At 37.3% G+C, this 22,805-nt stretch overlaps 1 long non-coding RNA gene and 1 pseudogene across 4 annotated transcripts in view; both read left to right on the forward strand.

Moving 5' to 3' along the window:
- LOC141279460 (uncharacterized) overlaps positions 1-22,805 on the forward strand; it is a 506,894-nt gene that overhangs the window by 202,206 nt on the left and 281,883 nt on the right. For 2 of the 4 annotated variants that reach the window (XR_012333714.1, XR_012333715.1), the window contains exon 3: positions 7,230-7,293. The exons of the other annotated variants lie outside the window; for them this stretch is intronic. This is a non-coding gene — a long non-coding RNA (uncharacterized lncRNA). The remainder of the gene's footprint in view (positions 1-7,229; positions 7,294-22,805) is intronic. 4 annotated transcript variants of the gene reach the window in all.
- LOC101339110 (protein ILRUN pseudogene) lies at positions 10,104-12,231 on the forward strand (annotated as a pseudogene).

Raw genomic sequence — 22,805 nt, forward strand, 5'->3', positions numbered from 1 at the left:
TTTCTGTTTCTATCCTAGCTTTTAAAAAGATCATTTTTATTGGTAAAATTATCCCAATTGTGCAAATACCTTACCCCAAACTCTGCTGTTTTCTTGAGGACTCCAGTGCATCAAGAAGTGGGACATTCTTCTAGCCCTTCACTTTTTCCAAGTGCTTTATGTTTTTATCACCCTCCCTGAAGTGTTGCTCAAGTGAATACCCTTTATCAACATGGCTAACCTCCAAATGATCTTCCTCATCTCTCTCTCCCTTATCCACAGCACTTTCCTTAGGCATCTATTTAGCTCTATTTTTCATTATAACCTATAATTAATTCCATATGTATTAGTTTCTGCTAAAACTTTTTCTTGAAATATTTTCTGGAATGTCAATGATACAGTAACTTCTTTTTTTAAATTGCAGTATAGTTGATTTACAATGTTGTGTTAGTTTCACATGTAAAGCAAAGTGATTCAGATATATATACATACATTCATATATATAAGTATATATATATTCTTTTTCAGATCTTTTCCCTTATAGGTTATTACAAAATATCGAATATAGTTCTTTGTGCTATAGAGAAGGTCCTCACTGGTTATCTATTTTATATATAGCAGTGTTTATCTGTTAACCTCAACTTCCTAATTCATCCCTCCCTGCACCCACTTTTCTCCTTTGGTAACTATAAGTTTGTTTTCTATGTCTGTGGGTCTATTTCTGTTTTGTAAATCAGTTCATTTGTATCATTTTTTTTAGATTCCACATATAAGCAGTATCATATGATATGTGTCTTTCTCTGTCTGGCTTACTTCACTTAATATAATAATCTCTAGGTCCATCCATGTTGCTGCAAAAGGCATGATTTCATTTTTTCTTATGGCTGAGTAATGTTCCATTGTGTGTGTGTGTGTGTGTGTGTGTGTGTGTGTGTGTGTGTATCACATCTTCTTTATCCATTCATCTGTTGATGGACACTTGGGTTGCTTCCATGTCTTCGCTACTGTAAATAGTGCTGCTATGAACACTGGGGTGCATGCACCTTTTCGAATTAGAATTTTCTTTGGATATGTGTATGCCCAGGAGTGAGACTGTAGGATCATATGGTAAGCCTATTTTTAGTTTTTTAAGGAACCTCCATACTTTTCTCCATAGTGGCTGTACCAATTTACATTCCACCTAACAGTGCAAGAGGATTCCTTTTTCTCCACACCGTCTCCACCATTTGTTATCTGTGGACTTTTTGATGATGGCCATTCTGGCCCATGTGAGGTGATACCTCATTGTAGTTTTGATTTGCATTTCTCTAATAGTTAGTGATGTTGAGCATTTTTTCATGTGTCTGTTAGCCATCTGTATGTCTTCTTTGGAGAAAAGTCTGTTGAGAATGCTATAATAACTTCTAAGTACAAAAACAGTTTCATAGAGTATATGATGAGATAATTGCAGAAATTATAAGCTCTCAAAAAGAAGTAGCCGGGCTTCCCTGGTGGCGCAGTGGTTGAGAGTCCGCCTGCCAATGCAGGGGACACGGGTTCGTGCCCCGGTCTGGGAAGATCCCACATGCCACGGAGCGGCTGGGCCCGTGAGCCATGGCCACTGAGCCTGCGCGTCCGGAGCCTGTGCTCCACAAAGGGAGAGGCCACAACAGTGAGAGGCCTGCGTACCGCAAAAAAAAAAAAAAAAAAAAAAAAAGAAGTAGCCAGGTAGTTTAGGAGCATTTACAACTAGATAAACCATTGTTTAAAAGCACAAATATATTTGTTAGTTTTATTTCAGGGGTAAAGGGAAGTGAGAAATCAGAAGGTCCAAAAATTTCATTAGATATATGAGGAAATGAGGTTCTTTAAGATTTTTAGTATTTGTATTGGCTGATCTCCTTACTCTTCCCCCAACAAATACACCCCATAAAAATAAAGCTGAAATATATATGTGTATATATGCATACATATATATTTTTCTCTTTTAGGTTAATTTATGAAAATCATGTATTTAAGATTTATCTATTTATTTTTAATATACCTCATGTTAGAAAAAATGTAGATGCCACAGGCATATTGGATATGACAAGATAGCAGAGTATTTATGGAATGTTGTTCTAGACATTTTTTGTGCTCTAGTTTGTCATATACGAGACAAGAATTTTCTATTCTGTGTGTATTAGTGAGGATTCTTATATTTGGACAGAACATCAACTCAAATTGGCTTAAAAAGTAATTTATTGGTTTATTTAATTAGAAATTCAGAGAACAGTCTGGCTTTAACGATGTCTGTCTGGATCCAGATCCTGGAATAGAAGAAACATCAATTCCTCATTTCCAGGACTTGCTTTCTTTTCCTGTGGCTTCCTTTCAGGCATGATCCCATTCTATTTATGTTGGCATAAATAGGCACAAGAAGCTCCAGGCTTATCTTTAACAATGTACCAAACTCAGGGAAAGAAAGAAGCAAAGTTTTGGGGATCGACTCTGGTTTGGTTTACACTGGATTACACAGTTCCATGTGACTTAATCACCAGGGCCAGAATAATGAAATATGCTGGTTAGCCACATGGTCTTTTGCTCATGTTTGGAGATGAGGAGTGTTTCAAGCACCATTCAATCTAATGGAAGTGAAAATGAGAAAGAGAACCAGAGCATTTTTACCAGAAAGGCCACAGAAATTGGTCAGGCAAACACACCAGGCTTTGCAAGAAATATTAAAAACATGATAGATATTCCAAGTCACGGTTTACATTTATCTTGGTTTTAAATGCCATAAAAGAAAAATAAACATTAGAAGAATGAAATAAAGTATCACTGATAGTGCATTTCCTCTAATATGAGTAAAAATTATGTAGGATGGGATCTGTATAGGTCTATGTTAAAAAAATAAATTCCAGTGAAATACAACTGTACACTTACTAATACTAGGTATTATTCAATCACTATATTTTTCTACATTGTTACTTCCATTTTAATAGGCTAGTCACCATAATATTACTTAAGGGCATTGTATGATACTTAATAGGTTCTAAACAACATTTCCTATTTAATTACATGAATACTGTAATTCCCATCCTAACAATATATTTTCATTTAAGAAGCTGACAACTCTTTCATTATGAAATAAAATTAATTAAGTGAACCCTGATCTAATTATGTAAGTGTTCCTTCTGACACGAAAATTAAAGTTTCTATTTCAGAATATAGCTGAGAAATAAGACTAAAGAGGTCAAATACTAAAAGTTTTGACATCTTACATATATTGTGTTTAATTATTTAACATTTAATATTGTGCATTCTGGAGTATGCAGTCATTAAGTCTTTTGTGTCAGTATACTAAAAATAAAACAAAGTGAAATAATCTAGTGAGTTTTATTGTACTTAATAATTTTAGTAATTTTTTAGTCCTAAAAAAAATGTCTATGACTGTCATCCTCCTGCTGCCAGAAAATTCTCAGCCAGTCTCAATGTTAAGTAATTACCACCATTTTTTTTTTTTTTTGGTCAATTTTGTCAGCAGATGCCTTGCATTCAGTTAAAATATGTGATATTTAGAGAAATGTTCTCTTTCATTTTCTTCTACTTAAAGAAAAATTAGAATGTCTTCTTAAAACAGATCACATTGTGAATTTCATGGTACTGAGAAACCAGTTATTTCTCTACTGAGGTTAGTAAAACCCTTTATTTTCACTACCTTTATATTTGTCCTGTATTTATTTTAAAACATTAGGTAGCACCCACACGATTTGAGTACTCAGCTACTCAAAATTTGTTAATGTCTCCAGCATTCTGTTATTGCTTTTGGTATTTGAAATATTTAAAAAAGAAGAAAGAGCATATAATGCTTGCATTCATCTAGTAAAGATGAATCATGTTTATATATCAAACAGAACAAATAAATCATATGCCAAAAGAACTACTTTGGAAATATGCACTGAAGAGTAGAATTTTTTTTAATGATCTCATGATATACCTTCTAAAAAAAGCAATCTGATACGACTTTCATTATTCCTTCTGTCATGAAAGTAATAGGACACATGAGTATTTAGAATACTTGAGTGTTTAAACTACCACATGCAAACTATTTGTTTCTCCTTTAGGAATATGATATTATCTTTTCACATTATGAGAATGATGAATGCTGTCTCTTCTCTTATGTGTGTGTCTTAAATGCATATGTCTCCTCTGATACAGGTGTTCTTAAATCTCTTTTTTTCCCCTGTAACAGATAAAATGAATTTGCTGACATAAATATTATATAAACTGTATTGAAAAACTATTTCTCCCAGGTATGATGTCAAGAACTTTACATGATTCTTGATTTCTGTTACAAAACTTCAAGATATGAATTACAATTTGTTTTACATATGAGGAAACCAAGCTTCACAGAGGCCAAGGAACTTGTCTAAGTTAGTTGAATTACTAAATCCTGGAATTAGGTGATAAGCCAAGTTTCACTGGCTAAAATCTACTTTCTCTCATGTGCCATCTTTCCTTCTCTATAAAATAGTTGCCTGTATTAAAAAAGAAGAAAGATGTCAAGTCAATAAACTAAAAAAAGATCAAAGTAAACCTAAAGCAAACAGAAGTAAGGAAATAATAAAAATGATTAGAATGGGAATTAATGAAATAGAAATAGGGGAGTATTGTAAATCAACAAAACCAAAGATTGATTTTTGAAAAGATTAATAAAACTGATAAACTTTTAGCTAGTCTTACCAAGCAAAGAGAGTAAGAGAGCAATATAGCAAGGGAGAGAAGACCCAAATTACTAAAATTTTGGAATGTAAGAGGGAAACTCATTACTAATATTAACAGAAACAAAGAGGAATGCTATGAAAATAAGGTCATATTATTAAAAGTGTACCAACAAATTAGTAACTTAGATGAAATGGATAAATTCTTAGTAAGTTACAAACTGTAAAAACTGACTTAATAAGAAAGGTAATCTAAGTAGATTTAACAAGTAAAGAAATTGAAGTGATAATTACAAAACTTCCAACAAAGAAAAGGTCAGGCATTGATAGCTTCATTAGTGAAATCTACCAAACATTTATAGAAGAATTAATAACAATCCTTCTCAGACTTTTCCAAAAACTAGAGGAGGAGGGGACACTTCCCCATAGATTCTATGAGATCACTATGTACCCTAATACCAAAACCAGACAACACATCATAAGGAAAAACAAAAGCAGAAACTACAGTCAGTACTCTTCAGACACAAGAATTCTCAACACAATACTAGCAAACCAAATCTAGCAACATAGAAAAAGGATTATACAGCATGATGAAGTGAAATTTCTCCCAGAAATGAAAGGTTGGATTAACATTTGAAAATCCATCAGTGTAATGCACCATGTTAATAAAGGACAAAAATTTGCATAATTATCTAAATAGACTCAGAAACAAATTTTGACAAAATCTACACCTTTAAGTGAAAAAAAAAGAGAAAGCATTCAACAAAATTGGAATAGAAGTGAACTTCATTCTGATAAAAGAACGTATGAAAAATCCACAGCTAGCTATGGTGGAATGACTGAATATATTACCTCTGAGATCAAGAATGGGATAAAAATGTGCTCTCTTGTGACTTCAATGCACAACTGGATTTTCTAGGCAGGGCAATTAGACAAGAAAAATAAAAATTAAAATGGTCCAGATTGGAAAGGAAGAAGCAAAACTGTTACAGAAATGCAATGAGATCTAGATATGATCTCATATATAGAAACTCCTTAAAAATCCATAAATATCTATTAGATGTTACATATGAGTTCAAAGTTGCAGGATAAATATCAATGTATTAAAAAAACAATTGTTTCTCTATATACTAGCATAAATAAAATTATGAAAACAATTTTACCTGCAAAAATGCCTAAGTGCAACTCCTAGTATGATAAGCAATTGTTTGGTTTTGTAAGAAACTACCTTACTCTTTCCAGTGGCATACAATTTTAGCAGATTTATTTTTGGAATATCTATTACAGGCTAGGCTTATTTCAGGCTACACTTCTAGGAGCTTGAAGAAAGGCAATGCACAAAACACACAACATTCCTTTCCTCATATAGTACTCATTCTCGTTGGAGGAGATAACCAATTAACAAAATAAATAAGTGAATAAAATGTATCAGATCTTAAAAAATGCAATGCAGAAAAAAGACAAGTGCGGAGGATAAGGAAGGCTGGAATTTGGGACGCTTTTTATAGGGAGGACAAAGAAGACCTTTGGGAGAAGACACCGGTGGAAACTCATCTCAAGTATTATGAAGTTTTAAAACTTCATATTTCCTGGTGCTTCAATATCCCAATGAACTTTCTGTGAGCACCCTGCCCAGGTAACCAGGTGCAGCACTGTGATAAGGCTGATCGTGCCACAAGTTCCCCTTCTCACCCTCCCTGACTGTGACTTCATGATATTCACAGGCACCCATGAAATCCCCTCAAGCCTTTTCCTTGTATTAATGTATTCCACCCTGCCCCCCAATAAAGGCACTTGCCCACAGGTCCTCATTCTCTCTTGGCTCCTTGGAACTCCTGCCGTATGGCAGCCTGCATGTGTCTCCCCTTCCAGGACCTGTGGGTATAAAAAATCTCTTTCACTCACATGGTGTTATTCCGTGATTCTACCTGACAGATCTCCCTAAAATCCCATTTAAGTTATAAAAGTATTCCTTACAACACACCTGGGCTATTTGAAGAAATCACATTCCAGATATTCCTTAACAAGTATGAAGTTAATTCCTCAGAAAGCATAGGAGCAGGGCCCTCCTGGCCACTAGGCACTGTAGGCAGAGTGTGGAGACCCCACGATATTTTTTAGGGACCCATAAACTTTTTAATTTATTTAATTTCTTTAATTAAATTAAAAACTATTTAATTTCTTCTAAAATCAGAAAAAGTGAATGTATTGAATAAAGAACACTTAACAATAGGGGAGGGGGCTGGGAGAGGGTTGGATTGGGAGTTTGGGATTAGCAGATGCAAACCAGTATATAAAGAATGGATAAACAACAAGGTCCTACTGTTTAGCACACGGAACTATAGTCAATATCCTGTGATAAACCACAATGGAAAAGAATATGAAAAAGAATGTATATATGTATAACTGAGTCACTTTGCTGTACAGCAGTAATTAACACAACATTGTAATTCAACTATACTTCAATAAAAAATAAATTAAAAAAAGAACATATAACTATAAATCCAGCCTGGATTATATTCCTTTTTTTAAAGTCATAAAATATAATTTTTAATTTTTTTTATGTAGAAAGGGGCCCATGAAGACAAATGTCCCTATGCCTAGAACCGGTAGGATGCATCCTGGAAAGAAGGTGAGTGCATGAGGGGAGCGAGGTAGAGAGAAATTCAAATAGTTGGGAGATTACTGGGAAAGAGCACAGAAGTCCTTAAGGCCATATTTACACTTGAGCTTTTAACCCTGAGCGAGATGAGAAACAATTAGAGAATTCTGAACATAAATTAACATTTTAAAAGGATCGTTATTGCTGTGCTGTAGAGAGTAGATGGTAAAGGCAAGTGGATTATTGAAGATACTGGCAAAATCAAAGTGAAATCATTCTCTGGCAGAGGTGACATGAAGTAGTCAATTATTGAATGCATTTATTCGTGTCCAACATCCAGAAATAGAAAGACTAAAACCACCAGATCACTAAAATAGTAATTAGCAAGAGTTTATTGTGTACATATAACAGTTTGTGAACTGAGAGCTCTCAAACCACCATGGGAATGAGGCTCAGAGGTACTGCTATAGGAGAGCTTATACAGTGAAAACGTAGAGGCTGCTTATTCTGTACAATGATGGGTTATAGCATTAGAGCTTCCCTAGTGATAGTGGATTGTTTAGAAGTGGACACCACTTGCCAATTTGGGGGAACAGCTTAAGTTTCATTTATGATTTTCAGAGGCATTTGCAAGAAGTCACCGAAGTTTTGTTTGTTTTGTAAAATAAGCTAAATTAAGTTTTGCTTATGTGGCCTAATTGATTTTGTCTGTTTAGGGAATTTTCAAGTCTGGCCTCTATTTTGTACTTAACTTTAACTTAAGTTAGAATTAAAAGGATTTGCTAATTGTTTGAGACTGGAGGCATAAGAGAAGGAGCATGTAGACTGATGTACTTAATTCTCCCAACCAAAAGGAAACTGGGGTCAACTACTATCTGCCTGCTTTTAACGTCTCCAGTAAAAGGCCATAGCTTCGCTCCAAAGATTCTTATTGTTAGCATCAGCTGCTTCTTCTATATTCAGACAAGTAAATGAAGAAATGTAAACAAAAAGTGTGATAATGACTGAATAGTGACAATGATGGCCATGTAGAAATTTTGGTGTTTTCTTTTCTCCAATCAGGAGACCTTTTGTATGTTAGGGTCATTTACTCTTTAGTTACCCATGATGGTGTTAGAAGCAATTGCAGTGAATACCGGATGTTGTCAGCATTAATGTCTATGCCAGTGATTTTCAAACAGATAAACAGTGCCGTCACTGCAGAGGGAATGAGATTGCTGAGATGAGAAGTGCATGATGGGCGTATCCCAGAGGGAGTAGCTAGGAGACAAGGTGGTGATGGGGGAAAAGGAGGGGGGTGTCATGTGGAACAGACCAGTAGAATGCCTGGTAGTATCTGAACATTTTTCTGAGGATGGGTTGGCTCCATTATAAGTAATGGCCCACTATCGGCATTTTTAATTAGGTTTTATAGTGATTCTTTGCTCTATTTCATTCTCTTGCCCTCTTGTGGGAGAAAAAAAAAAAGTATATGGTATTCAAGTCAGATTTCCAAGGGGAAGAAAAAGAAAAACAAACTCTAAAATGGAGATTGAAGTCACAACTATGGCTTCATTAACAGAATACTCAACAAACTGAACCACAAACAATATTCCGTTTTCTGTAGATTAGAACACAGACTTCTGAAAGTTAAAGTTTGCTTGAGAGTTGTTGGAAATGGGAATTTTTCCCAAGAGAGTATGAATTTACATTGTTTTCTGGTTAATAATGGAAAGCCAAGTGGAAAAAAAAAAATCCTCCAAGGGCTGACACTCTTAAGCCTAACCCAATCAGCAGGATAAGAAACTTCTATTGTCTTCCTGCAAATTGGTCTGTTCTAATTATAGCTCAAAGGAATTATCAGGGAAACTCCTGGAAACAGTAATTAGTCAAAAAAGATTGAGATGCCCCATCAAATATTTTAGTTTTAAGAAGATATGTTTCATATTTGCAGCCTCTTTTGAACAAGGGGCCCCAGGTGCTGGTGATATAATGAGGGCACTTTATAATACTGGGGCATGTGGTCTCCAAATAAGACAGACTCTAGCCTCTTCTGCCTTTTATGTACATCATTTTGCCAGTTGCTGGAGTTTGCTTTAGTTTCTGGCTTCTCTGTTGACCTGATTAGCTTAACTGAGTATTTAAATTTTATTTATTCATTACTTGCTTCTGCCAATTTCCCAAAAGGATTTCAGGTGAGCTTAACTGGAAGGCCTTTCACAGAACCCTCCGCATTGTTCCTGTTTGTAATTCACAAACCATTAACAGCTCTGTATAGGATGGCCTTATCAGGCCTCTCGAGTTTTGCAGTTTATACATGGTATTTGTACTATTTAATCCTGAGATGTTCTCTCTGCATATCTATTTGTAGTTTTTTTCTTTTTCTTTTTTTTTTTTTGGGGTACGCGGGCCTCTCACTGTTGTGGCCTCTCCCGTTGCGGAGCACAGGCTCCGGACGCGCAGGCTCAGTGGCCATGGTTCATGGGCCCAGCCGCTCCGCGGCCTGTGGGATCTTCCCAGACCGGGACACGAACCCATGTCCCCTGCATCGGCAGGCGGACTCTCAACCACTGCGTCACCAGGGAAGCCCCTATTTGTAGTTTTGATGTTTCATTTGGATTCTTGGATTTACATGTTCCGCATATCGACATTTATTTGTTTGAATGCTCTCACTTCTCTGCTACCAGTGGGCGTGGCGCGGGGGGAGGCGGAGTCAGCGGAGGCTGTGGAGCTGGGAGGGTGGGAGACTGGGGGTGGGAGGGGCGAAAGCACGAGAGTGAGTGAGTGCGTGGCTGAGTATTTACCCGCATGAGGCAGCGAGGCGCTGGGGCTTGCGTTAGGCGAGCAGCGTCTCGGCGCTCGCCAGCAGCTTCTCCCGGTCCCCGGACCCAGCGACGGCTTGGTTGTGAGGATGCGGGGAAGCGAGTGTCCGGCCCCACTCATGGAGGACATGGACCTGCACCCCGAGCTGCTGCAGAAGTTCACCTGCCTGGCACCACTGACGAGGACGTGCTCATCTCTGGGTTCCACCAGTTGCTTGGCTTCCAGCTCAACCCGGCCGGCTATGCCTTTTCCTGCCCGTGACACCAACCGGAACTTACAAGCAGCAGTTGGCGCCTATTACGACTAAGAGAGGCCAAACCTCAGTGTGCCTTCTGTGTCCTTTGTTGAAGGTGTCATCATAGGAGAAGGGGAGTCGATACCTCCTGATACTCAGTTTATAAAAACATGGTGGATGCAGAATTCTGGGGCAGAGGCCTGGCCTCCAGGAGTTTGTTTTAAATACGTCAGAGGAGACCAATTTGGACTTGTGCACGTGGTGATGGGGAGATCTCTAGAGCCCCAAGAGGTTGCAGATGTCAACGTCCAGGTGTGCAGCCCGGGCAGAGCAGGAATGTGTCAGGACAGCGGCGGATATGTGCGGCCACAGGACTCTACCATGGAGATGTCGTAGGGGTCCTTCTCGGTGTGGAGGTGGGTGGACTTTTAGGAGTAACGCAGCAGCTGTCATCTTTTGAAACGGAGTGCGACACACAGCCACATCGCAAGGTAGAAGGAAACTTCAACTCCTTTGCCTCTCCCCAAAAGAACCGACAATCAGGTGAAACAATTTAAAAGACCCTGGGGATTCCGGTTCGACTCCATCAGCAAAAACACATGGGCTCCTGTTCGTCACCACACCAAGCAAGATGGGAGTAGACCCTCACAGAACTCTGTGAATCTGTCCCCCAGCCGTCACGCAAACAGCTTGTCCATAAGGTAGGTGCCCTCGGAGAAGAGGAGAACGGGCAGGTGGTGGGCCTTGGGATTTGTGATACCCCTTCATGGCAAACCTAGAAGCCTAGAATGTTCTTTAAGACTGCTTAGCTCGCCTGCCAATGCAACAGCACAAATACCTACCCCCCCCCCCCCCCCACGTCCACGTCCTGTGGATATTATTCCATCCACGTTTGTAATTTACTGCTGTCTCTCTTCTCTGGTTTGGGTGTTGAAAGAACCAACTTCTTTACCTTTAGCATCAACAACAACAACAAAGTCAAAATCTCACCAGTCATTCTTCCAGTGTAAATGCATACTAAGTGTGGAGCCGAAACACAGCTTTGGAATTCGTTCCTACTGTGTTTGTTTTGGTTTTGGGTGGGGTGTTTTTCCTGAGGAAAAAGACAAGCTCAATTATTTATCCTAAATGTTGTTGAGCTTCCAGTTTATTTACCTTGTTTGTGTGAGTTTCCAGTTTATTCGCCTTGTTTGTGTGTCTTGTTGATATTTTCCCAGTCTCTTATGGCCCATCGACGTCCTCACTCAAAACCCGGAGTGGTCCAAGTGATATTTTGACTTTTCATGTGTGAGGAATAAGTGAGAGAATTGTTGAGTTAATCATCATTTTAAATATTCTGATTGTTCTAAGACAGACTTCTAGGTGTTGGATTTCTTGATCTGTTTCTTTCCGTGCTTGCTGATTAGACAGAGCCTTCCATGCTCTGCTAAGGTGAGGATGGTTCCTGGTTGTTGGTTTTGGTTGGTTGAATAAAGCCCTGATGCTGAGAGCTAAAAAAACAAAAAAAAAAAGTTTTTAAAATGTGTAATCTCTCTGGTCAAAATTATTTAGTACTTGAAATACCAATTTATCTTATTTGATTGGAAGTGCTTTTGGAGAAAACAGAAAAAAAAAAGTTTAGACCTTAGCACTCAAGGTAGCATCTGACGTAAGTTACCAACTTTACTGAGCTTTCCTTCTGTGAATTTAGACAGGTAAAAGCTGCTGAAACTATTTGTATTCTGTAGTATACATTGTGGTTCTGAAACTTTAGCGTAATTTAGAATTTCTTGCACTGCTTGTTAAAACACAGATTGCTGGTCTCGACACCAAGTGTTTTTGATTCAGTATCAGGTTTGTGTTCGGGAATTTGTTTTTCTAACAAGTTCCCAGGTGAAGGTGATACTACTGGCTTGAGAACTGCTGATGTTGTAGATTACGCCAAAGTTTAAGACAATAATTTTGCTCTTAGAAATTGTCTCTCTATTGGAAAAAAAGGCACGAAGCCTAAATTTTGATCTCAATATATTACTCCATGCAAGCTCCTTCCAAGGTACGTCTATTATTGGTGGCTGAAATTGTTTAACATTTAAATTCTAAATACAAAGCTGGTTACTTCTAAGACATGTATTGATACTATGTACAGAGAGAAAAAAGGCTTATTAAGACAGAATTCTGTTTACTTCATTGTGCCTGCTGTAAGAAATAGAATCATTGATTTACTGACTTCTTATGAATAAGCAATACTAGTTGAGAGTAGGTAAATTTAAAATGGTGTAAAAAATAATATAAAACCGAATGTTTTAACTCCACACACCCAGAGGTAATAATTTTACATTTTAGCATTTAATTTGCAGATTGTATATGTGTATATTTTATATATATTTATATATAATATATATAACATTTACATATTATTTTAATTCTGATTTATTTTACTTGATATTACATAGTAATTACTTATAATTACATTTTCCTACCCAAATATTCTTAAATAATTTTTAGTTACAGAGAAATCAATAATATATCAAAATCCCATCGCTAAACATTAGAGTTCAGCTGTTAATATTTACGTTGTAATGAGAATTTTATCACTCTTAATTACATACTTGTTGCCTACACCTGTGAAAATACCCACCTAATGCCTCATCTCTGTCTAACCAAAACCATTTAATCCAGATCCATCCACAGCCTGTAAAACTCTCTGTGACTTAAAACATGTTTTTTCTGGTATGATCCTCTTACCACATATGAGGTTTTTAAATTCTTTCGCTAGTTAGAGTCTCTCCTACTTAAAGTAAGATCTTTATGCATACAGAGCCATGGTAGTCCTTGAGTAAGTTTGTCATATTCCCACCTGTCAGTAAGCATTCAGCACATTTCTGCTCACTTGCTCTGTGACAACCTGGATATCATGTGTCTTTGGGAAAACATAGTCCCACTTAAATTTCTTCCTTCTAAATCTCCTGTTTAGGGACAGCTATGGTACCTATTACCATAAGGCCAGGGATTTTTGACGACAGATCATGGCAGAGTCTTGTCAGAAACAACTCATTTAGCAAAACTTCTGGCATGTGGCATTTATTCAGCCAGATGATTTTATACTCATGAAAAATGAGAACTTTTCTATACTTACAATTTGATTTTTTTTTTTTTTTTTTGCTTCATCTCATTTAACTCTTGGTAAAATCCTTGTGTGTCTCATCTGTACAAACAAAACATGATTTATAGCAAATCTCTTCCAACTCAAAACTGAAGATTCCCACCAGCTCCCTCTTTTAATATCCACCAAATTAGACAGTGATATTCTCTGTTATCTGGCCCAGTCTCATTATAACAGCGACATTTCTTCTGGTGATCCTTGTCCTTAAGGACTTGAAATTGCCTTCAGAACTAACCTGAGAGCATCAGGATTTATCTCCCACCTTGACTCCCATCTAAGGTCTATGAAAAACAGTCCCTGAACGGTGCTTGACACATAGTAGAACAACCAATATTTGTTGAATGAGTGATTCGTTAACACTATTAAAATTTAGCAGATGTTTTACTTTTTTTTACAGAAATTAACTTTCAGTTAACAGGGGGTCTGCTTGGTTTTCATGCTATAGTTTACTTATATTGATGTATTAATTTACAAATCATTTGCTTCCAAAAAGAGTTTGAAGTACAGTATATAAAATATTTGTATAAGTCCATTAAACAATAAAAGCATAATGGATGATTAAAGGGTATATTATGTTCCTCTTAAATATATTTAAAATCAAAAATAAGCTGAATTTGTCTTCCACATGCAAAATCCATAATGAATGGTGGGTGTCGGTGGTTAGAAAAAGGTGATTGACTTTAAATAAAAAATACCACTTAGTGATGATGATTATAACACATTTTAAATATGAGTCACTGTGTGCTAGCATTTATAGAATAAAAATTATGAAAAATTTAGATATATTGACATTTCTGGGTTTAGAATACTAACAATTCTTATGTCATTAAATATGTACTGTTCTTGGCAATGGGCATGAAAATATTGCCTAGGCATATGAAGTTATACTATTTTGAGAGTATAATATTCATTTCAGCATGCCAGTCTTTTTTTTTTTTTTTTTTTTGCTGTACGAGGGCCTCTCACTGCTGCGGCCTCTCCCGTTGTGGAGCACAGGCTCCGGACGCACAGGCTCAGCGGCCATGGCTCACGGGCCCAGCCGCTCTGCGGCATGTGGGATCCTCCCTGACCAGGGCACTAACCCGTGTCCCCTGCATCGGCAGACAGACTCCCAACCAGTGCACCACCAGGGAAGCCCCAGCATGCCAGTCTTAAATGCAGGGATTAAAATAATTTTTCTTTTTCAAAGTAATAAATTTATAATTCAACTGGCTTGCATCCTCATATTTTCCCCAGTACATGCAAAGGTGTTCAAATATTGGATCTGAAATAACTTGACGTTCTATTTAAATTTTGGTGAGTTAATGACAGCAGGAGATTAAAAAAGGAGCAAATACCTTGGGCAAGTGCCACTGCTCTGTTGGAGTTTTGTTTTAATGGAAGTTCATTTTTTTCTACTGGAAGACTGTGTGAGATTTAGAGTTTAAATATGAACCGTATAATTCATGAGTTAGCTCATGAAGTAATTTGCTTTAACTGTGAGTCTCAGTTGTATATTTCTTTTTTTCTTTTTTTAATGACATTTATTGTTCTCTTTCTAACTTTGCAAGCAATACATGTTCATTGCAGACAATTAGAAATACATAAAAACATGAAGTAAAATTAATAATCACCCATAATCCCCATCCCGCAGAGGTAACCATCATTAGCATTTTAATGCATTTCTTCCCGGTATCTACATATGTTTTTATACTGTATATCTTAATTTTATTTTTCTTAACATCTTTTTTGGAGTATAATTGCTTTACAATGGTGTGTTAGTTTCTGCTTTATAACAAAGTGAATCAGCTATACATATACATATATCCCCATATCCCCTCCCTCTTGCGTCTCCCTCCCACCCTCCCTATCCCACCCCTCTAGGTGGTCACAAAGCACCCAGCTGATCTCCCTGTGCTATGTGGCTGCTTCCCACTAGCTATCTATTTTACATTTGGTAGTGTATATATAAGTCCATACCACTCTTTCACTTCATCCCCGCTTACCCTTCCCCCTCCCTGTGTCCTCAAGTCCATTCTCTATGTCTGCATCTTTATTCCTGTCCTGCCCCTAGGTTCTTCAGAACCTTTTTTTTTTTTTTGAGATTCCATGTATATGTGTTAGCATACGGTATTTGTGACTTACTTCACTCTGTATGACAGACTGTAGGTCCATCCACCTCACTACAAATAACTCAATTTCGTTTCTTTTTATGGCTAATTGAAATATAATTAACATACAATACATTGTTAGTTCCAGGTACACAACAGCATGATTCAGTATTTCTGTACACTATAAAATGATCACCATGATATGCCTAGTTATCGTCTGTCACCATACAAAGATATTACAGTTGTGTATTTCTAAGTGTGCAGAAAATAAATGCCTACTTCATGGACGGTTGTCCATTAAGATTAAATAAAATCTGTCCATGAAAGATTAAATAAAATGTTACATGAAATGATTTTTCTAAATGCATAAAAGATTGTCATAGTACTTTCCCCAAATTTTATTTGTCATCTTGTCTAGTATTTCCAAGGATGGGAATGGTACTAAAACTATTCCTAAAAAATTCAAAATATTTACAAACAAGCAGAAAATTAATGCAGAAATATTGAAGAGGCAAAACAGCACGGATTTTTTGAGGAACACCTGTAAATTGGTAAAGCTAGAGGGAAGAGACAATGAAAGGAGGTAGTCTGAATGCAACTAGAAAGTTAGATACCTTCCACTCATACCCATTGATGACTAAATGATTCCTACCCAGACACTGCTCTTACTGACCCCAGAAACTACGCTAATTTTCCCCCTACTCCTGGACTGCCATTGGGCCATCTCTCTGCTTGGGAACATGGTATTGGCTGCACCAGAATCCGTTCATTACCTAACTTTTCATTGAATCTCCATAGACAGAATTAGCCTCTCGTAATCAACACATTCTGTATGTTTTATTTTTAGAGACCCATATCTATGGTCACCTTTTAGATGTAAACTTGTCTAGTACAAGAACTTAATTCCTAATCATCCTCATATTTTCAAAGCATCGGTCAGATTGCAAGTAGCAGATACAAGAGATATTTATTAAGCTGACTCCTAAATTTTGTAAAGTACATTTATTTAGCAAATTTTATTACTTTATTATGTTATTTAGCAAATTTTATTATTGCTGTATCATCCAGAGGCACATACAATTAGTACTGTCATTTAAAATCAGTGGGAGTGGAGGGGGATTTTGCAAGGTGTATTTGCTAATGTTCAGTACATACAGGAATTTCACAAACTAAATTCACATTATGAATATTCACATTAGGTACAGAGCATAAGCTCTAACTTGTGGACTGGGGTTACAATATTGTGGAGGAGCATTAGTAAGCTTACTTGCTTGCAGAAAAATATCACCTTCTTAACCTAACTTTTATCAGAAATAATGCTGACATTTTAGTCTTGATACTTTTTTTTTTTTTTTTGCGGTACGCAGGCCTCTCACTGTTGTGGCCCCTCCCGTCACGGAGCACAGGCTCCGGATGCGCAGGCCCAGCGGCCACGGCCCACGGGCTCATATGCTCCGCGTCACGTGGGATCCTCCCGGACCGGGGCATGAACCCGCGTCCCCTGTATCGGCAGGCGGACTCTCAACTACTGCGCCACCAGGGCAGCCCTAGTCGTGATACTTTTGACTCCTCTCTTTCAGTGGGTTTTGAACTCAGAGAAGGGGTAAGGCATTGTATATATTGACTCCCTTGAACTATAGCAAGGATAACTTCAGTCAATATAGTGGCAAGAAAAGAACAATTTATTATGGTTTTTTGCTTTAGATTTATACGTTTGCCTTTTAAAAAATTTTTGTTTTATATTGGAGTATAGTAGAGTATATTTTTTTATTAGAACGATATTTATTTTTTCTTTTTCATTATAGTTTATTACAAGATATTTAATATAGTTTCTTGTGCTATACAGGGAACTTGCTATACAGGGACAGGGAACTTGCTATACAGGGACCTTGTTGTTTATTATATTTATTTTTTTAATTTTTATTTTATATTGGAGTAGAGTTGATTAACAATGTTGTGTTAGTTTCAGGTGTACAGCAAAGTGTTTCAGTTATACACTTACATGTATCTATTCTTTTTCAAATTATTTTCACATTTAGGTTATTACAGAGTATTAAGCAGAGTTCCCTATGCTCTACAGTAGGTCCTTGTTGGTTATCTGTTTTAAATAGAGCAGTGTGTACATGTTAATCCCACACTCCCAGTCTCTCTCTCCTCCACCACCCTTCCCCGGTGCTAGCCATAAGTTCGTTCTCTAAGTCTGTGAGTCTGTTTCTGTTTCGTAGACAAGTTCATTTGTATCTTTTTTTTTTTTTAGAGTCCACATATAAGTGATATCATATGATATTTGTCTTTCTCTTTCTGACTTGCTTCACTTAGAATGATAATCTCCAGGTACATTCATGTTGCTGCAAATGGAATTATTTCATTCTTTTTTATGGCTAAGTAATATTCCATTGTCTATATGTACAATATCTTCTTAACCTTTCCTCTGTTGATGGACATTTAGGTTGCTTCCATGTCTTGGCTATTGTAAACAGCACTGCAATGAACATTGGGGTGCATGTATCTTTTTGAACAATGGTTTTCTCCGGATATAGGCCCAGGAGTGGGATTGCTGGATCATATGGTAGCTCTGTTTTTAGTTTTTTAAGGAACCTCCATACTGTTCTCCATAGTGGCTGTATCAATTTACATTCCCACCAACAGTGCAAGAGGGTTTCCTTTTCTCTACACCCTCTCCAGTATTTATTGTTCGTAGACTTTTTGGTGATGGCCATTCTGACTGGTGTGAGGTGGTACCTCATTGTAGTTTTGATTTTCATTTCTCCAGTAATTAGTGATGTTGAACATCTTTTCTTGTGCCTCTTGGCCATCTGTATGTCTTCTTTGGAGAAATGTCTATTTAGATCTTCTGCTTATTTCTTGATTGGGTTGTTTGTTTTTTTGATATTGAGCTGCATGAGCTATTTGTATATTTTGGAGATTAATCCCTTGTCAGTTTCATCATTTGCAAATATTTTCTCCCATTCTGTGGGTTGTCTTTTCGTTTTGTTAATGGTTACCTTTGCTTTGCAAAAGCTTAATTAGGTCCCATTCATTACTCTAGGAGGTGAATCCAAAAAGATATTGCTGCGATTGATGTCAAAGAGTGTTCTGCCTATGTTTTCCTCTAAGAGTTTTATAGTAGCCAGTCTTACATTTAGGTTTTAATCCATGTTGCATCTATTTCTGTGTATGGTGTTAGAGAATGTTCCAATTTCATTCTTTTACATGTAGCTGTCCAGTTTTCCCAGTACCAGCTTTCAAGGAGACTGTCTTGTCTCCATTGTATATTCTTGCCTCCTTTGTTGTAGATTAATTGATCATAGGTGTGTGGGTTTATTTCTCGGCTTTCTATCCTGTTCCATTGATCTGTAGTGACTTGGACTCTGAATCCACAACAAGGAGCAGAGAAAACAATACTCAAAATTGGATATTTTTAGAAATATGGGGATCCTTTATATATGTCATCTGATGATATATTTACTAGTGGAACTAAGAGCTTCTTATTAGGGTATATGTGAACTTGTAGAGAGATGTTAAAGCTGCATGTTTATTAGCACCTATTAGTATTTGTTATTGCTAATATATCAATAGAAGAGAGCATATTTTCTGTGACTGTGCTGAATCCATTCTCTGACTTTTACTTTTTAATGCTGGGAGAAAAATTAGATACTTACATTTATTTGAAGTATACTGAGTCCTAATAGATTTGAGTTCACAATCCAGTTTAGCCATTGACTATCTAAAAATGGGCAAAGTAAGACAATATCTGTTTTCTCATATGTTAATCTCAAATTCATTCTGTCTATCTCATAAAAAATACAATAGATAATTTATGGAAGGCATATAAACGCATTGTCTGTCACAGAAATGCTTCCTAAAATATTATTATTATGCTTGGAGTTGTGGAAATTACAAAGGATATGAATATTGGAATAATAAAGTTAAGTAGAGAAAAGAAATAAGTAACAGAGGATCGCATATGGCATGTTACCCATGTCCAAAACAAAGAATGCTAAGCAAGATGTTATGTAGACAGTAAATCTGATTCAACTATAAAAATTAAGGCAAGTGAATAAAGAACATAGTCAATTTGAAATTGTATTTATGTGTAGAGAAATGGTGGACAGAACAGGAGAGGAGCACATAGACTAAGTAAATCATTGCCAATGTATTAGTCCTCAGAGGAGAGGGCTAAACTAGTGCCAATCTTTGTGATTCTTTCTGTCTGTTTACCTGAGTTCCATAAAAACTACAAAAGAAATATGATTAAGTTGCTGTGAGAAAAAAGGATATGAAAAGTGATTGGCAAGGGAATATGTAAACATATTTTTGAAAATCTATTATTTCATAAAAGGATGAATTCAATATTATATCTAAGTTATTGGTCCTGAAAAACTCTTTTCAAAAGTCTAGGGCTTCCCTGGTGGCGCAGTGGTTGACAGTCCGCCTGCCAGTGCAGGGGACACGGGTTCGCGCCCCGGTCCGGGAAGATCCCACATGCCACAGAGCGGCTGGGCCCGTGAGCCATGGCCGCTGGGCCTGCGCGTCCGGAGCCTGTGCTCTGCAACCGGAGAGGTCACAACAGTGAGAGGCCCGTGTACCGCAAAAAAAAAAAAAAAAAAACTCTATAACAAGAGAATTGCAGTTGATTGTTCATGAATGAAAAATCTATAGGCCAGTTATCTAGATGTTCAGGATCTGACCTGCTTCAGGTTCTAATGATATTTTTGGAATTTGAATGCCTAGGTCTAAAAAGTTTGAAAAGGGCACAATGTTCAGCTAAAGATACGTTCTGATAAAATGAATATATTTGAGCAATTGTAATTCATTGCTTTAAAATGGTTCTTATCTAACAAATCCTATGAATGACTCTGAACTAAAATAGAATTCCTGCCAAGAACATGATTTTATTGAACTTCTCTGTCACAACCTGTACTATTTTTTCCAAAGTATTTGACTTAGAACATTATAACATTATAGACAGATACTTTTTAGGTCAGTGAATTCTTCTTTGATTATTAAATGATAAATATATTTTAAAAGTGGATGATTACTAAAATTATTTTGGAAGGTTTTCATTTTTTAGATGCCTACTGTCCAGGTTTTTTCATCCGTGGCACTGTTGACATTTGGGCCAGAAGTTCTTTGTTGTGGAAGGCTATTTCACTTACTGAAAGTTGTCTAGCAGCACCCCTGTCCTCAAAGCACTAAATGACAGCAGCACATACCAGATGTGACCATCAAAAATGTCTCCAGATACTGCCCAATGTTCCCTTAAGGGCAAAATTGTTTCTGTCCCTGCTGAACACCACTGCTATAGTGATTAGACTCTCAGGTAAACATTTTCAACTGTATGGGAGAAGAAAGTCCAAATACAGATGGGATTTCAAATTTCAGAAAACAGGTAGTATAGAGTTGAAGGAACAATGTGATTGACGTTTTCTTAATTTCTGTAAACTAAGCTTCTTAAGTGACCAATTTTAGGCCAGTCCTGACCTTAAAATGGGGAATGAGGGAGAAAAGGGTTGAAGTGGCATCTGATTTTAGACGCATAATCTGTGAATTATAAGGCATTAATTTGAATCATTCACCTCTCATTCTGGGTGATATACTCACCTTGAAGGAGGAACTGCTGAAACCTGAGCTGAGATGGTCCCCTGGGAAGAAAAGATATCCTTTGACTTTCACTACTGGCTGCTGTGGGGCCCTCCTCCTTTGCCCCAGCCAGAGAAAAATTCAGCAAAATTAATAACTTTTTTGAGTTGTTATGGCAGAGTTTTTTAGAAGTAATAAGTAAAGCTCAGATGAAAAAATTACTTCAGAAAAAGAAAAACAAACCTGTAAGAATTTTAAAAATATCAGATGTAGGAGAAACTCAACTTTCAGAACATTTCTTTCTTACAAAGATAAATATTGAGCACCTACAATATGCCAGGAACTGAAAAATGTGGAATGCAGCAAAGAATAAATAAGAAAAACAATCTATTTGTAATGCATACATTTTTCAATAGAGACATACCAAAAAATAACGAAATTGTATACAGTCAGCCTTCTGTAACCTCAGGTTCCTCAACCACAGATTCAACCAACCGGATTTTGCACTAAATTTGTGATTGGTGGTTTTGAGGAATCTGTGGACTTGGATCCTGAGGATATGGTGGGACAACTATGGGACTTGGGCATCTGCAGATTTTGGAATTCCTGGCGGGTCCAGGAACTGATACCCCACTGATACCTAGGGATGACTGTGGTACCTCAGAAGGTCATACTTGCTATGTAGAGAAGGAAAAATAAGGAGTGATAGGGTAAGCCTTTACAGAGCTTTAATAAAATCACTCACTGAAGAGTTGGTATCGACACAGACACTAAAAGGAAGTGGAGGAGAACATCAGGCACCAGTCTGAGGAAACAGCAGGGGCAGAAGCTCCGAGTGGGCGTGTGCCTGGGACTCTCCAGAGAACCACAGGGAAGGCAGAATTGCTGGACTGGACAGTCTGTGAGTGAGGATAGTAGATGATTAGGTCAGAGAGGTAACCGTGTGGTGCTGTGAAGGTCATTGTAAGGATAGTGGGCTTTACTCTGAGTGGGATGGGGAGAAATAGAAGGTTCTGAACAGAGCTTAGGCATGATCTGATTTATATCTTGTAGGTTCATCCTGGCTTTTACCCTGTTGATTACAAATGGAAGATGTATCAAGGTTAGAAACAGGACTGCTCTTGATACTCAAGAGGTATAGCAAGAAACAGGTGAAGCATTAAGGAGGCTTAAACCTGAGTTGTAGCAGTGGAGGTGATGAGAAATTTATGAATTCTGGCTATATTTTGAAAGCAAAATCATCTTATTTGCTGATAGATTGGATGGAGGAATGAGAGAAAGGACACTCCAAGGTTTTTGGCTTTAGTAACTAGTAGGTGGAGTTGACATTGTGGTATTAAGGAAGATTGCAGATGGGGCATACTGTAGGAGGGAGAGGTGGTGTCCACCTTTGAATCGTATTAGAGATGCTTACTAAACTTCCAAATGGGGTTTTCAAGGAGATTGTTCAAATGAGTCTGGATGTCAGCATATAAACACTTAAGCCAGGGTCTGGATGGTATAGACGTAAGAGAGCACGTATAGATGGAGGAGGTTTTCGAGTATGGAGCCCTAGGACCCTCCACCATCAAAGGGCAGACAGTAAGGAGGACAGCCAGAGCATGTGGTCTCTTAGAAATCAAGTGAAGGCAGTGCCTCAGTGCCACAGGAGTGGTACACTGTTTCAAATACTGGTAATAGTTCAAATAAG

Source organism: Tursiops truncatus, chromosome 9, assembly GCF_011762595.2.
Source record: "Tursiops truncatus isolate mTurTru1 chromosome 9, mTurTru1.mat.Y, whole genome shotgun sequence".
In the NCBI taxonomy this organism is placed as follows: Eukaryota; Metazoa; Chordata; class Mammalia; order Artiodactyla; family Delphinidae; genus Tursiops; species Tursiops truncatus.